Here is an 18,084-nt window from a genome sequence, read left to right on the forward strand (position 1 = left end):
CAAAATACTTAAACTATAACCTAATCCCAGTTGGACTGGTCTTCAGAAAACAAGACAACACTTTTTCACTTACATTTAAGGTGGATCTGCTGGTGTTTGACTCAAATACAGTAATTATTCCAAAAAAAGGTAACTAGTAGAAATTTACTGTAGCAGTTTTGGGAAATATGTCATTTTCGATACGCCTCAAAAACCACCTCCTCCAAGCACAAAAACTTTATTCTTTTTTGGAAATTGTCGTGTTTCCATAAGGCAAATTTAGTATCGCAAATCCAATTTGTGCAACTTTATAGTCAATGGAAACACAGCTAGTGTCTGATGATTCATTAAGTTCATGTGAACGAGATTTGGTCACGGCTCACGAGATTTGAGTTGTGACCGACGAGATTTGGTTGACTCAAATCTTGTGGGTTACAGTTAAATCTCATTGGTGACTATTAAGAGATTCTGATGACTTAGAAATGAAAAAAACAGTCTGAAGTTTAGTTATACACTAATCTTTGGTGCGAGTTTCTTTTTTTATTGTTTGTTTTGTTTCTTTTTCCCAGTTTATTCATGAATTGCAATTCATAACCATTGCGGTCACTATTCAGATTATTATTATTAAAACTAAACTATACTAAAGCCTGATTAAATGTCATCCAATAAAACCTTCCAGTCATGTAGAATCCTTTTGCTGTGATCTCAGTCTGGTTACATCAGAGCCATAGTTCTGTCTTTAAACTTTAAGAAACAGTCTCGCTGCCCTGTGGCCGATTCACATCTTCACTGCGATGGATTGGTACTGATGGATGAGGGTTGAGCCGGTGACTCACATCGTCTTCCATTCTGTAAAAATAGCAGGTAGCAGCGGCGTCGGACACAGAGTGGGGGTCAGCAGCACTTTTACTCAGTTATGCTTTAAAGTGTCGGCCTCCGGTTCACTGTGTCAGCTCTGTGGCAGCCTGTCAGAGTCTGTTGAAGCTTCCCTTCGGCTTTTCCCTTTATAGCAGCTTATAGTGAGACGGGGAGCAAATCAGGGGAACACTGTTTTCACATCTCGTCCATGCTGGCTGAATGGGTAGCTATTGACGTCTTCACTCCGGAAATTTTATAGAAATATTTAGAGTTTAACCTTTTTCAATATTTATTGTTACCTACAAATGTGACGAATCAGGACTTAAAATAATAATATTCAAAATAAGATAAAAATTATAAAGCATATTTTATTTTCTTCCTTTGTTTTAGCACCAATATGCCCATAATATTAGAAAAAAATAACCATAAATGATTATTTTGTTTGCACCAGTTGCCACCGTCTGAGATGAAGGAGATTTGACTGAAAATTAATCTTTAAGTTGATGTCATCAACACTTTTAGCTCCAATGAACCCTTAAATGCAAAATTGTAGAAAAATAATAAATATTTTCATGAATTAATACAGGAATTTTTGTGTTTTGGGAATCCTCCAGCCCTTATAAAGTCTTTTAACTCGTTTTTAAAATGTTGTATTTATTCTGAACCTTCTAACTGACCTGCACGTTCCTTTTGTGATTTTATCTTTCGGAATAGTAACTGTTTCTGGGGTGTTTTTATGTTGGTCGGAGAATCTTTAGGTAAACAGTCCTATAACACTTAAAGATTTGGAAAATGTCGTTTTGCTGAAACAATTGAACAAATAAATCACAGAATCCCTAAAGAGGCTTAAACACACAAACTGTTAGTGTTTGTTCATGATGTCTGCAGGCTACATTTAGGTTGGTTTATATTTGTGAAGCTCAGCATTAACCCAATGCAATCATTAGTATCATATGTAAAACATGCGTTTCTGACAACTATCTCATTAGCATGACTCAAACTCTCCATACTGATAGACTCCAATGAAAATTGTGCTTTTAACATGTTTTTGTAGCATTTTTCTCATAATGGATAACATGTATAAACAATTTAAGATTAAAACAGCATTTTTTTATTCAAACTGCGTTGTATTAGGAGCAGATGAAAACCAGATGTTTGAAAAAACGAACATGGGCGGGAAAAAGTCTCCTTGCTCCACTACGATTCTTAAGCATCAACTTACAGACAAATATATCCATTAATGTCTTCATTTTCCTGGTCTGAGCTGCCAACTGTGCTGCTTACTCATATGCTAACCATAGTTAAGGCTTGTGAGGTGCTATAAGCTAACGAGAGAGAGTGTAAGCAAAGGGGTGATGGGAAATTGGTCGAGGCTAACTTCTGCACCAACAGTACCGCCCACAGCCCAAATGAGAATAAAATATGTCTTTGAAAGCTGTGTAATCATAATTAAAATATGATCCTACATAGATTTTACCATAGAAAAACATATAGTTGGACTTTAAAAACTAATCTATAATTTAGATAATGTTTTTCACCATGTAGTGCATCGCCATTCCACTAGGGGCAGTAGAAGGACATTTCCTGAAAATTAAAAAAAAATGGCTGCTTCCATGAAATCTCAAAAACATTTTTGGTGGGAAAAAAGTTGAGCTCATTTTCACAACTTTACAGTAAAAATAAATCCTCTATTGTTTTTTTTTACGACTACTTTCTGTTTTGAAAGAATGTAAAATGTGTTAGCAATTCTTTATAATACAGTTACACCAAGTTAAAAATGTGTGGATCAAATTTGAGACAGAGATGCTTTTTTTTTTCTCCTAAACACTCATGTCAATAATTTTGTATCTTAAACTAATGTTGTTAGCAAAAACTTACCAATTCACCCATTGTATCATAAATGATACGATCCATATATCCTAAATAAATGATTCTGCTTTTTGTGGATTTCATCAAAAGGGTTTAAAAAACATCTTCGTTCCAAAGGATTTAATTTTCTGTTAAGTCTTTGCTGTAGTGGACTTAGGAAAATGACTATAATTGAAGTTTCTCCCATATTAAATGCCAGTTCACCAGTGTTTGCAGGTCCATATTAAAATAGATCAGTGAAAAATATCCGGTTGAGACTCAAGAATTATGTGAAACACCCAGATTATTGATTTTTATTGAATGAATGCTTATTTGGAAAACTTCTAAGGAGATAATTTTATTGCTGTTCATCAATGGTTACATACCATTCACTCAGAAAATGAAGTAAATCTCATTTTAAATTACAAATTGTTGTTTTATCTAAAATGATAAATCAGTTGAACTCGAGCAGAACTGGTAAATTATTGCACATGTTAATGCTCATTTTCCTATCATTTATAATTGCAGCTTGTATTAATTCACTTAATTTGCTGAAGTGTGCATGAAGGAAATGCAGCTTCATATCTCACTGCGCGAAATGTTTCAAACATGTCAACAGGGGAATTTACGCCTTGCTTCGGTTAATGGGATTCCACCAAAGCCCCGCATGCTCACTCGTATTTCTGCTTGCCTGCAATTACCCTCTAACCTCGGGAAAGTAATTGATTGCTGGTATTCCCGGGCGGCTGGAGTGATCCGGAGCCACTTTAGTTGCAGCTCTTCATGGATGAGGAGAGATACAGTTGAGATGTTGCTGGGAAAGGGGGCGGATGGAAGGGGTTGTAGGGTGCATCCCTGTGGGTAAATAAGTAGAACTCGTCTCATTTCAGATTAAATACAGGCAGAATCACAGACACCCTGATTGGCCCGGCTGCATGTCCAATAAACCCACCTGAAAGGCTGCCAGATACTCAGTAATTGTCCTGGTCTGTTGGCAGCAGTTGGCGATTTGTTGGGGAATCCACCAGGAGACAAAGCCTTCGATTACGCTTCGTTTTTAAGATCTAAGAGGATTTTAGTCAAATATGGATGATATCGATCAAATAGGGTTTAGCTCTTTTAGTTCAGCAAGGTCATAATGTGATCAAGAGGCTGGATCCATGTGCAAATGTGGATTTGAATGGCGAGGAAAAGAAGAGATGGAACAAGGCAGAGGCATAGTCAAAACCAGGCTAAGGTCAAAAGCTAGAACCAAGGCAGGATAACGAGGAAAACGGGCGAGGGTCAAACACCAGAGAAATTAAACAAGAGAAAACGCTCGGACTGTCTGCAAGGAAAAAACAAGACTTCGCACTGAGGAAGTGTCAGAGGTGGGTTAAATGCTAGATGTACTGATGATGATGGAAACCGTGCAAACAGCAGTGGCTGATGGGAGTTGGAGTAAGGAGACAGCAGGGTTAATACTCTGGCGAGGGCTCCCTCTGGTGGTCGGAGGTTGTAACTGAGGGTGGAACCATGATATATAAATTGCTCAATCAAGTAGAGCCAAAATGTTCATGAACATTTTTTATCTATGGGTATGCTGCGTGGCTCATGGATCATCAGTTTATCTAAAATCTGGATAAACTTTTGCTATAATGTGATTGAATGCTGCCTTTATCTCACTCGATCCTCTTCTTTCAGTTTCCTAAAGTATCCATTAAAGCCATATATACATATTTTTTTTAACTTTAGCTCCAGTGTTTCAAATTTTTCAACTACCACAACTGTTTACGCAACTAACGTAATTCCAACAGCTTCCGAAGCAAAACAATCTGCATAAAGAAATGCTCAGAAATGGAATTTTAAGCCTCATTTTCTTTATATATGTCCTTCATCTTTAGAAAAATGCCACAAGAACATGTTCAAAACACTGAAAATGGGATTGAACATGATGACAACATATATTTGTCTTTAAATAAGCGTAAATAAATGTACCTTTTTAGAATTCACCTAAAGAAATAGCCTAAATACTACCAGGGGTCACCAAACTACGGCCCGAGGGCCGGATCTGGCCCTCCTCCACATTAGGCTAATTTAGGCTTTTTTCAGTTTTTTTTGGTCTCATTTAGAGTTTAGCTAATATTTTAGCTGTTTCGGCTAAACTAGATATTTTTCCAGTTTATTAGGCTAATTTGACATTTAGCTAATATTTCAGCTACATGTTCACTGATTTGGTTAATTTAGGCTTTTTTCAATTTTTAAGGCTAATTTGGAGTTTAGCTAATATTTTAGCTTTACGCTAGCTGTTTTTGCTAAACTAGACATTTTTTTTCAGTTTTTTACGCTAATCTGGCATTTAGCTAATATTTCAGCTACAGGCTAGCTCTTTTGGCTAATTTAGGCTTTTGTCCATTTTTAAGGCTAATTTAGAATATAGCCAATATTTTAGCTTTATGCTAGCTGTTTTGCCTCAATAAGAGATTTTTCCAGTTTTTTTCGGATAATTTTGAATGTAGCTAATATTTCAGGGACAAGCTAGCTGTTTTAGCTAATTCAGGCTTTTTTTTTCGTTTTTAGGCTATTTTAAAGTTTAGCTAATATTTCAGCTACATACTAGCTCTTTTGGCTAATTTAAGATTATTTGAGTTTTTATGGCTAATTTGGCACTCAGCTAATAATTTATCTAGCTATTAGCTTCAGCGTTTTCAGCTACCAACTTCAGCCATTTCTGCTATTAATTTAAGCATCTTCAGCTACTAATCTATTGAAGGTAATGCTATAAATCTAGCTTTTAAAATGTTTTAATATTATTTTTTTAGTGAAGATTACAGAAATGAATTATTTAAAAACTGGGTTTGTTTGGCTTTCTGGAAAACCATAAATGTTTACATTTAGGTTGTGATTGTTACAGTTTTTCTGTTACCCTATAAACCAACCCCAGCCCCCTACCGGAGAAGAAAACACTTATGTGGTCCTCACAAGAAAAAGTTTGGAGACCCCTGCTTTACATGGAATCTATTTATAGTGTTTATGAGAACATAAAAACTCTTTAATCATTCCTCAAAGAAGCATTCAAGTGCTCTGCATCATTTCAAAGTCAGATTAGGAAAATAAAAAGTACCATCTACACAGTCTGAGAACATGTCATCCATAATCTGTTATAAATGACAACATTTTAAAGGAAAAATTGACATAAACCATTAATAATACTACTGAAAATAATGAAGAAGCAACATCCATCTCCCACCAATCTCGTAAGAACAGATGAACCTGGCTGGACTCCAGGAAAACCTCATTTATCAGTTCTTGCGTTGCAAAAGGGCATTAAAAGGTCGCCGATAACGGCAAAAGTCAGATGTAACTACCGTTATGAAAGAAGACACATGCAACTGATGGAAATATCAGCTCCAAAACCAACCGAGGTAAAGATGACGGGAAAATAACAGCTCGTGGTTATTTTCTTAAGCCCAGGAACACAACCAAAAAGCTGGCGCGTTCGGCTGACTGGTGATTGCTAATCGTCTGGAGGAGTGAGCATTAGAGTGCGGGGTCGTCTCTACTTTCATATGCTCCGTCCATCTTCTCTCTAGTGATGTGGGGAAAAACTCTGGTGCTTTATGACACAAAAGAAGGAACAACTTCGAAAACAAATGCAGGGATTTTTGTTGGGCCACCAAAAAAAAAAAAAAAAAGTTATATTTCAAGATTTAAAGTCATAGATTTAAAAGATTCTAATTTGAATCCAAAATCTTCCAATCATTCCTTCCTCCACAAAAGACAAGATCTCCTCTAAGTCTGTGTGACACTTCTATTTGAAGGGTCTCAGTTTCTGGCATTGTCAATGTTCTTGCGCTAACGTAGCAGTAACGTCATTGTCATTACTCTGTTGTTTTGTGTTGAAACTGGACGTGTCATTTGGAGGAGGAGACGTTTTTAATGCTTTTCATGGCTCAGATAAACACAACGTTGGTGAATCTTTTCTAGGTTAATTTAAGACTTTTTCTTATAAATTTATGACTTTTTTCTCTTAAAGTTACATGTTTAAAAGTCATAAATGTATGATTTTAAAACACGTAAATTTAGGAGAAACAAATTTAAAGTCCTAAAATACTACTGTATTCGGTACCACTTTAGATGACAAAACACTCAATAAAATGTTGATAAAGATAGTTAATACAGTTATTTAGCTTGTAAGTAGTTTATTAATTTAGCCTAAGTATGTTAATAAACTTTATTTGGCTTTTTGTGCTAGTTAATGTCTTACTAACGCCTTAACACATTAATAACATTTGTTAGTATGTTAATAAAGCTTGCTAAGTAATCTTATTATAAAGTGTTACCCTTTACTCTCCTAATTTTAACAGTTAGACTTTTTTTCTCGTATAAATGACTAGACTTTTTAAATTATGACTTTAAAAGAGGCCATACCATGAAATATTTACTTTTTGAGCTTATAAGTACATTATTCTGTTCATTCTTCAATATAAAGTAGTGTTTTGATCTGCATCAGCCCCTCCCATACCCACAAAAACGAGCGGGTCCTCACGGTCTGATGTCACAACGTGAGACAGTCCCCTCCATGGAGAATCTGCTCCGCCCTCAGGCTAACATGAACAGTTTCTCCGCAAAGTTAGCAGCTCGAGTCACTGGTGATCAACTAGCGTGTTCATCTGGCGTTATCCGATTATTTTTAGCTAATTCCACCGCAAAATGAACCCATTAGCCATCATCATTCTGTCGGTGCCAAATTTTGGGGATAAACCTCTGAGCTGCGCTGTATGTAGACCTTCATCAATATTTAAAAAAGGATTTTCCCCTCAGGAAGTGGAGCCTCAGAAATCAAGTTGTTTTACTTCTGGATATGAAAAGAGTCTAAAAAAATAGCTAATATTTCATAAATAATTCATTTTTGGGTGTAATATATGGTCATTTATATGGATTACCCTGACAAATTTAAGAAAATCATGGTATGGTCCCTTAAAAGGAGCAATTTAAAAAAAGGTTTTGGTTGTAAAATAGCCCTAAAACTTCACAAGAATAAAAATAAAAGCTGCAGGTGTAATCCTGCCGATTCCCCACCCCCGCCCTCGTAGCCCTTTAGCCTCACTGACCCCCTCCCCCACCTCTGCCACCCTAGTCAGAACTACATGTGACTAATAATGGAAAAACACGTTTTTTCAAAATGATGGCTTTACTGTTAGTTTTATCTCCATAGCAACCATTTTAAGTTTTGGTTGCCTGGGGATGACGAACAGTTCTACGTAAGTTTTAGAAGAATCGACAAAAGTAAAATTTTGGACTTCCTTGGCAACTGAGGTTTTTAGTCAACCACCCCCACATTCCCAATACAGTTATATTGAATGTTATATCATTTCGTTCAGCTTGAGCCAGGGATTCATGTATTACATTTTCATGATAATCCTGTAAAAAATGTACGAGCAGAAAGGAATGCTACTATGGAAAGCTCGCAACGTGAACCCCGATAAAGTTTTGTAGAGGCAAAACCCCAAATTCCTAAGAGATGCATGAGGACTGAAATCCCTAGGGGGGATGTAAATCTGTCATTGGTTCTAAAGGTGTTTTGATTATTTTTTTAAGGATGGCTACTTCTTTTCGAGGTCAAAGATCAATAAAATTTTACTCAAACGCGAAGTTAGAAAGAAAAAGAAGCATAAGCATCACAATTAACATGTAGAAATGTTTGCAGCCAGGTTGAGTTGGTACAAACTGTTCATGTCTGTTTTTTCCTTTTCTTGGCAAGCTTTTTTAGCAAACTACACGGTCCTTAGATTCCATGACTGCTGCAATCCTTCATGAAAAATGTTGCACCTCCCCTAACAGCACGATGAGTGTTTATTACAGCTTGCTAAACCTTCCTTTATGTTATTGTTCACTTGGCTTGTCAAGAATGTGAGACGAGGTGTTAAACCAATGCAACGAGACCCAATAGAACATGTTAAGCAGAGATCACGGCACATGGATTCAACAAAAGCAAGTGATGCACCATTTAATAGTACGCGGAGAGAAAGGCCTTGCAGAGATGTGGTTCATTCCTGGTCTTTGAAGCCGGCTTTGTTAACAAACAGTGAAATCTCCTGACACCGGAGCAAACAAAAAGCCTACAGTCATTTCTTCAAGAAGCATATTCAACGGCTCCACACCATTTAACAGTCAGATTAGAATAAACATACTAACCACATGGACGGAGGACATGAAAGTACCCACTGAAAATATCCCGCTCACCTACAGGTTTGAACTCGTGATCCTGCGATGCGATCACAAGAGGCATGTGGGCTTCAATAGTTTTAAAGTGCTCACGAAAAATGAGATAAATGGGTATGAACAGAACCCCACATCGTGTTCACCACTTCTTTTAAACTGATATGCATTTGTGAGTGTTTTCAGGCTAAAAGGGCTTTTTGTTTGAACCAGTTTTGACTGTGAAGAGCAGTGAATAGTCACAGTTTAGACCGATCCACGCTGACTCTGAACACGACCTCCTTAACCTTTAAAATAAAATAAAAAATCCTACAGTATGAGATGAGCAAATGTACACTGCAAAGGTAATATACATTTTTAAGTTAAAAACAAGAAAACATTTGACAAATTGTGTATTTGCTTTAAGTGCTGGTGATTTATGTTAGCAACAATATGTATTATAACACAGGATCATGTATTTATACATCAAAATTAGACAGTTATAGATCAAATGTTTGGCTTCATAATGACTTTCTGGAGTTAATTTGGTATCAATCAATCCTGTCATGTTCTTTGCTAATGTTTCAAATCAGAAATAATGCCTACGATCATTTATAAAATACATAATATAAAACAAATATGATTTACACAGACGAAACATAGACTTTAATATGTTTTGTTCACTGATACAGAACTTCTTTGTATTTCTAGTTCACCTTACCAGATGTTTTTTTCTGTTTTTATTCATCTTTGAACTTAAGGTTCCTTCAACTGAAATGAACGTAGATCTTCTGCTTTCTGTTTGATACCACTTTAAATAAGAATGAGTTTGCATTTGAATAAACTTGCAGAAGCATTACTGTTGACATTTTTTAGAAATGCTGCAATCTGCTAATATGCTGTGTGGTGGATATTGGTCTAACTCACGAAGGAGCCTCAAAACTTCATGATGAACGAACAAAAACCTCAGTAGGGTAGATAAAGCTAACACCTTTAGTTATTAAGTCTTCCGAAGATGCACTTTATAGAAACTTCTGTAAAATTATAGCAGACAACAGTGTGCAACAGGAAAACAGATAGAGGAACCAAGATAAAACAGCTCCAGGTCAATTTGTTGGTCCGCCTTAAATTTATTTTCATCAAGCACACCTTTGTTGGGAAAAACATAATATTTCAGCTAATATTTCAGCTACATACAAGCTGTTTTGGCTAACTTAGGATTTTATTTTTAAATGTTTTTAGGGCTGTTTTGGAGTTAGGCTAATATTTACACGCTGTCTGTTTTGGCTCATTTTGGCTTTTTTCATTTTTTTAGGATATTTTTGAACTTTAAATATTTTTTCAGCAACCTGCTAGCTGTTTTGGCTAACCTAAGTCAGACTAATTTGGCATTTAGCTAACATTTTAGCTGGCTATCAGCTTGAGCGTTTTCAGCCATCAGCTTTACCGTTTTTAGCTATTAACTTCAGCATTTTCAGCTATCAGCTTCAGCTTTTTCAGCTGTTAACTTCAGAATTTTCAGCTATTAACTTCAGCATTTTCAGCTATCAGCTTCAGCTTTTTCAGCTGTTAACTTCAGAATTTTCAGCTCTTAACTTCAGCATTTTTAGCTATACATAAGCATTTCCACTATCAACTTAAGCATTTTCAGCTATTACTTTCAGCATTTTCCGCTATTAACTTCAGCATTTTCAGCTATCAGCTTTATCGTTTTCAGCTATTAACTTCAGCATTTTCAGCTATCAGCTTCAGCTTTTTCAGCTGTTAACTTCAGCATTTTCAGCTATTAACTTCAGCATTTTCAGCTATGTACATAAGCATTTCCACTATCAACTTAAGCATTTTCAGCTATTACTTTCAGCATTTTCCACTATTAACTTCAGCATTTTCAGCTATCAGCTTTACTGTTTTCAGCTATTACCTTTAGCATTTGTAGCTATTAACTTCAGCATTTTCAGCTATTAACTCCAGCCTTTTGAGCTATCAGCTTTACTGTTTTCAGCTATTAACTTTAGCATTTTCAGCTATTAACTTTAGCATTTTCAGCTGTTAACTTCAGCATTTTAAGCTATCAGCTTCGGCTTTTTCAGCTGTTAACTTCAGCATTTTCAGCTATTAACATAAGCATTTTCCTTTATTAACTTTGAGATTTTCAGCTATTAACTTCAGGGTTTTCAGCTATGTACTTAAGCATTTCCGCTATTGACTTCAGCATTTTCAGCTATTAATTTCAGCATTTTCGGCTGTCAGCTTTAGAGTTTTCAGCTATTAACTTCAGAATTTTCAGCTATTAACTTCAGCCTTTTCAGCTATCAGCTTTACCGTTTTCAGCTATTAACTTCAGCATTTTCAGCTATGAGCTTTAGAGTTTTCAGCTATTAACTTCAGCGTTTTCCGCAATTAACTTAAGCATTTTCAGCTATCAGCTTTGGCATTTTTAGCTATCAATTTCAGAATCTTTAGCTAAGAGCAAGCACTATCATCCTCAGCAGGCAAATTCAGCTTACAGCACCCACACTAGCATTATCACAGGTAATGCTATGAATCTAGTTCATTATTATGCTAAATGCTTTAAAATTTTTAAAATGTAGTTTTAGAGATTTCAATAAATGTGTATTCTGTTGGGCCCGTGAACTAAGGTGTGTTTTGGGTTTTGGCCCCCTGGGTGATTGAGTTCAACACCCCTATCTTATACAGTTTTCCCATGGATTAGTGACCACAAACTTTTATTGTTGACATCATCGATTGTGACGACGATCATTGTAGCCAAACTTGAATTCAGTGATTAGGTGTTTCCAGAAGGCGGAATTATAATATTTTGCACAAAAGAAAAAGATATTAAAATGTGCGTCACAACCATCATTGACCAACTGGATTTCTTGGTGAATTTCCAGTACAGAGTCCAGCCCTCCAGGTCTGCTGGGGATTGGGACCTTGTCACAACTGATTGCTTGTGTTCATAATTACACCCTGTTTATTTCTGTCATTCCCTTTAGCTCTGGATAGAAGCTTATGTAACCCGACCCATGATGCGTGATCATCGGCAGTGCTGTCGCTGTGGAAAACATCAATTTCCTCCATTGGTTCTCACCTTGCCCTTTCTGATGACGCCGGTCTTTTCCTTTCTTCTCTCTCCGCTGTGCGGTTTCTGTGTTCCTGCCTGTATGAGCGAACAGCGGGGGTCCTCCAGCGCTGCAGCTACCTCTCTGCCAAACAGAAGAAAACAGAGTTTGAGGCTTACTCTTAGTGAAATACGCTGCTCAAAGACAGAATGTACAGCCGTCACTGTCGCGCTTTGGGAATCAAAGCGGCAGAAACGTTGAACAAGTTTGATGTTTCACTGCATCTTTGTGGGATTTTAATAGATGTTTTTTTTTAAGCAAGATGTCATCCTAAATGATCAAAAGTAGGATTTTGACGAAGTCCTTCAATGCATGGCATCCTGTTGCACTTCACTGCACACGCGGGGCGGGAAATCTATTAACCTTTCAGGGAGCAGGACAACCACCCAGCCTGCTGCTGGGGGGGCAGCAAATGCATGTGTATTTAAAGGTTAGCGGAGATGTAAAGTAATGAAGCAGAGAGACAGCAGAGACCTGGAAGAGGTTCGTATGCACCGATGTCCGGACACAAACGCACACATCGTGTGTTCACTCGAGGTTTACTTTAAGATTTGCACCAAAAAAAGGAATAAAGATCTTTATTCTTGACCTTCACTGGTTTACTGAGGGGATGTTTAACAGTTAAGTCTTAAAAAGAGCTCCCCTTTTATCTTGAATCAGGATATTTATTTAAGGCCATGAAACAAATTTAGCCTCAACTTTGCTTTTTTATTCTGTTTCTTGAACTGAGAAACGAGAGAACTTCAAGAAGCACCACTGCAAACTAAACAACTGAATGACTTTGCAACGTTTAATTTTAGAATCCAAGTCACAAACTAAATGTTTTTCCCCAATTATATTCTATTTTTAGACTGTTATTACCACTTTGAACAAAAATCACTCAAGTTATTAATTATCACCATTCAGAACGTGATTAAACAGCCTCAGATAATCTGCCCGGTGTGTTTGTGTTTCTCTTTCCAACAAGCCTGATCCTGCTATTTAAAAAAAAAAAGACAAGAATAGTTCAGTTTGTTATGAAATACCAATTCACAGCCATTATCCCCTCAAGGTTCTATGTTGAGAATGAAATATGTAGAACATTGAAACTGTTCAAAAGGTCAAATTATTATATAAGATCGTTGTAACTTTTGTTCTATTCCAACTGACGCAAATATTATTAGATGTGAATTAAATATAAGCTATATTAGTCTCAAAAATCAAGTTCCATGATTGCGGTTTGGGCCATTGAGTTACCAGTCTTTGACTGCCAACTAAACACAGTCTACCGGCCCGTTTTGAGCTCTCTGCAGATGGTGGGCCCACGGAGTGACCCCATGTGGCCTCTTTGGGCTGGCCGCCAGGTACCAACCATCCTGAGGGGAGAGGTTGGACGAGAGTCGCTGTTGGTCCACATTCAGAGGAGCCAATTGAGGTGCCTCTGGTCCGAACACCGCCCTGGGGAGGTGTTCCAGGTATGTCCCATTGGGTGGAGGCCCTGGAGGAGACTCAGCAACACTTTCCCACTTCCAACTCGTCACATATTGACGTTTGATTAAGGACCCCTCCGCGTCACTTTTGACATTTTGGGTGTCATCAACTCGTCTTTTTTTTGACTTGCTGGCTGTTCCCATTAAATCACGGGTCCCCAATCTTCAGGCCGCAAACTGGTCCCGGTTTGAGGGCCACTTGGTACCAGGCCACAGACGTTAATTAGGGGTTCCCAACCCTCTTGATGATGACTGGTACTGGTACCAGTCCAGGCTCGATAGTGGACGCGATCTGGTATCCTCACCTGGAATACCCAAATCTTTGCCTGATTACGGTTCCGTATCTGTTACCGCATCTGGTACCATGTCCAGAGGGTTGGGGACCTGTGATTTTTACCAAAAACAGATAGCATGTCAAAAAATGACGAGTTGGGGACACCGGTACACAGTAAGTACCCTAGCCCGGTAACGGTTGGAGTCTGCAATCAGTTTGGGTCCGGTTACCGCGTCCAATGCTGGGTTAGGGTACCAGTGCTGGGTAAGGGTACCAGTGCTGGGTTAGGGTACAGGCACTAGCTGCTTCTCGAGGACCAGTCTGCGTGTGGTACCACGTCCAATGTTGGGTTTGGGTACCAGTACTGGGTTAGGGTACAGGTACCAGCCGTGTCCCGTACTGTACCGCATATTTCGGGTTGTGGACCCTTGATTTTACTAACAGCAAAATAAAACAGGAAACGATAAGTTGGGGACACTCAAAGTGTCAAAAAGCGACATGGAGGAGTCCCCAACCGAAAGCCAATATGTGACAAGTTGGGAGTTAGAATGTGTTGGACCCGGAGGGCCTATGTCTCTCGACTGGTTTGGTAACGCCTTGGCGATCCCACCAGAGGAACTGGAGGAAATGGCCAGGGAGATGGAAAAGTCTGGGTATCTTTACTTAGACTGATGTCCTCAGAAGAAAATGGGTGTTGACTAACAAATGGGATTTAACATTTTCAGATAAATTCCTTTCACACGAGCCACCATCAAGACTGGGAAGAAAATTTGCAATAGAGAAAGTCCTTATGAAATGTTAGTATTCTGAGTCTGTGCTCGTGTCCGAAGGACAGAGAGATGGTGGTTCTCTTGGGTCAGAGCAACAAACAAAACCAAGCCTTTGTTTCTGTAATGTCATTTTGTAAACCTCATGAGATAATAGTCTTATTATTTCAGAGACAACAAAGATGCCTTTGGCGATGCCAGGTTAAGTTATTTAGAATCTGCGTTTCCTGAAGGTGCCTTTGAACTGATGCTGTCCTTTCTTGTATTCTTTTGCACTAACATATAATAAGATGTTATTAGAGGTCAGCGCGGTCCTACACAAAGCTGAACGCATCGAGATGCAGGAGACAAATGTGGTCTTGACCTCACTCAGGAAAATGATGATTTATCACAAGACTTCTTATCTTTCTGCAGTGACTCCTCGCAGTTTCTGACATTTGAATTAAATGTTCATGAAGTCGCATCAGTTTAAAGGCTTTAAGCTGCTTTTATTAGAAAACACATTTTATCTAGGGACTTTAAGGAACAAAATGCATTTATTTATGCACTTTCACTTTGCTTTTTGCTTTAGGACAATGTGTCCTTGCCAACTTATAGTTTTTGAGGATCTTTAAACCAGAGGGACGTTTTAGAGAGACTGTTTTATTCACATTTGTGTTAGGTCAGTTCACAAATTTACTGGTAAAAAGCTTTTAACTGCTACTTATTTAATTTTCCCTGGACTAAAATTCCTAATGAACAAAACTATGGCCTGTCCAACTGATATTTGGAAGACCTTTAAAAATGTTTTAATTTAAGTAACCTTCCTACACATAAAAACGATTAAAGATAAAAAATAATAACTACCGTATTTTCCGGACTATAAGTCGCAGTTTTTTTCATAGATTGAATGTCCCTGCGACTTATATACGAATTTTTAATGATGAGATATGGACCGTAAGTCTAGAGTGCCCTCTTATGGTGATCTATGCAATTACTTTATTTACTTTAGTTATTCAGACGTGACACAGAGGACGAAGAATTTAAGGGATTTAGTGATATGGAGTGAGATTGCGTGCAATTAATTACAGTAAAGATACAAAGTTGATGAGTTCTTGAGGCTATAGTTAAATAAAACTGTTATGTTATATAAATGCTACACCTTTTCGTTTTTTTCATGATGCTAATATGTGAATATGTGTTGACACATATTCAGCCTGTTTTCTATTCACTTATGAATGTTATAACTTACCTTCCAGGATGATGTAATATCGTTTTTTTCAACCAGTTTGTAAAATAAATTACTTGAAAAAAATGCGACTTATACTCCAGTGCGACTTATGTATGGTTTTTTCTTCTTCATTATGCATTTTTTGGCCCCTGCGACTTATACTCCGGTGCGACTTATAGTCCGAAAAATACGGTAGTTAATAATTAAAAAAGGATGAAAATAAATGGAATAAAATAAGAATAAGTACTCCATAAAAATGAAATGATCACAGAAGAATCCCGATAGTCCTCTCTCAGTACATTAATACGGTTCTCAATGTTTTCAAAGTCCAAGAAAATGCCAAAAAACATTCTCATTAGGACATTGTAGGCTCAGAGATCCTAAAATTATAATATTTAGACATTTTTAATGACTATCAAATATTAATTTTATTTTATTACATACACCAGCTCATCACAAATACTACCCAAACGCACACATTTATTCACCTCTGCAAAAGATTTCACCAAAGGGTTGGAGGCTGAAACTATGACTTATTACACCTACTCAAATTACACTTCTGTCTATCTGTAAATAATTCTTTCAGACAAATCCAACAAAAATCCCCCATTATTTCTACAATAAATGTTTACACGAATACACAAAAAATGCAGAAAAGTGTTAGAAAACCTAACTTTCATCATAAACCAGACTAAAATGTGTATTTCACTTTAAAAAATATATTAAATATCAACTGAAGAAGCAGGAACAAATTCTACTCCACATCTATGACAAACAACACATTCACTGATCTTGACATACGCTAATATTTGTACTTATGTAACTATTCAGCTTTTCTCTAACAACAACAAAAAACTTGCTGGACAAAAACAAAAGTTTCTATTTGTAACTAACATGGTTAGACAGTCTTTGTTTGTAGAGGTCCTTTTGTGTTTTTTTGTATCACTGAATATTTATTCAGCAGATGAATACATGAATTTTAGTCTCCATCCCATACTGGGACCTAAAGGTTTTAACAATATTAAGCCTCTATTAGCTCAAAGAGATAAAATCAGTCGATATGCAGATGACATTCTGATCTATGTGACCTTATTGTTATCATCTAAATATAACAAAATCATCTCATTTAATACATTATCAAAAAAGAAGATAAGATATGCTATAAAAATTAGGAACGTTTGAGAAAGAATCTTCAGGAATTATTTTTTGTTATTTAAAAAAGTAAATGAGACTAAGTTTATTTAAATGATTGTCCACTTTTATAGATTTTGTGGTGCAGGATAGAAACACAGTTTCAGTCAGTTCAAAGTAGATTAAAATAAACTTAACTGTTCTGTGTTAAGAAAATAAAGGTTACGGTTTAATGCATCAGGTTTAAAAAAATATTGTTTAGATTAGACTAGGAACGTATTTTTTCTGTTACTCTCTATGTCCAGAAGAAACTCAGTCTAATAAAAAATAAAAAATAAATTAAAAATATATTTCTTACTTTACTATGCTTTAATTTGTTTTTCTGCTTTTAATTTAGTTTCATTCCACCATTGTTTTACTAGAATGTGCTTTATACATTTTTTTTTTCCTTTATACATTACTTTGATTATTTTCAGGCGGCAGTTTCTTGTTTTCTTCCTCAAGCGGAAACAGTTTTTTTTTTCAGAACTGTGAGGGAATCAGTGAAGTTTATATAATTCCTTAAAATACAAGAAAACTCACAATTGAAGCCTAAATTATTACTATCCTTATGGAGGATGCTGAGTCTAGAGCTGCCAGGAAAGAGGTCTAGAGGAAGACCAAAGAGGAGGTTTATGGATGCAGTGAATGAAGACATGAAGGTGGCTGGTGTTAGAGTGGAGGATGCTGAAGACAGGCTTAGATGGAGGAAACTGATTCACTGTGGCGACCCCTGAAGGGAAAAGCCCAAAGGAAAAGAAGAAGAAGAAGAAGAAGATGGACAGTTCAAAACTTTACTTTTCCAGGAAAGAAACTCATTTTAAGCAGATCTTGGTTATTATAACAGAAGCCACATATGGTACTTTGGTCATTAAAGTGTTCGAACAGCTGCTGCTAGTTATTACTATTTTTTTAACTGACAGTTGACCTGATTTTAAAATGAAGAAACTACGTCCTTTGCAAGAAAAATATTATATTTGACCTACATTTCTGAGTTTCTAACCAATAATATCAGAAAGTGAAGTGTAGCTCCTTGTTATCGTCTTCTGTGTGGAGTCATTGACAGATTTCTGAAGCAAACGTTCCTCCACTTTGTCCTTTTCATGTGTGTTCAGGTTAGATTAATGATAAAATGACTTATGTCTGCACAGCACCACTTTCACAAATTGAAAATTGTGCTGATTGATAGAAATGCAAATGATGTTTT

At 36.8% G+C, this 18,084-nt stretch overlaps 1 protein-coding gene across 1 annotated transcript in view; it reads right to left on the bottom strand.

Moving 5' to 3' along the window:
- Window positions 1–18,084, bottom strand: part of LOC112153135 (liprin-beta-1) — a 138,934-nt gene that overhangs the window by 60,795 nt on the left and 60,055 nt on the right. The window contains exon 3 of the mRNA XM_024283097.2: window positions 11,957–12,071. The gene's annotated coding sequence lies outside the window, so the exon portion shown is untranslated. The remainder of the gene's footprint in view (window positions 1–11,956; window positions 12,072–18,084) is intronic.

Source organism: Oryzias melastigma, linkage group LG23, assembly GCF_002922805.2.
Source record: "Oryzias melastigma strain HK-1 linkage group LG23, ASM292280v2, whole genome shotgun sequence".
NCBI lineage: Eukaryota > Metazoa > Chordata > Actinopteri > Beloniformes > Adrianichthyidae > Oryzias > Oryzias melastigma.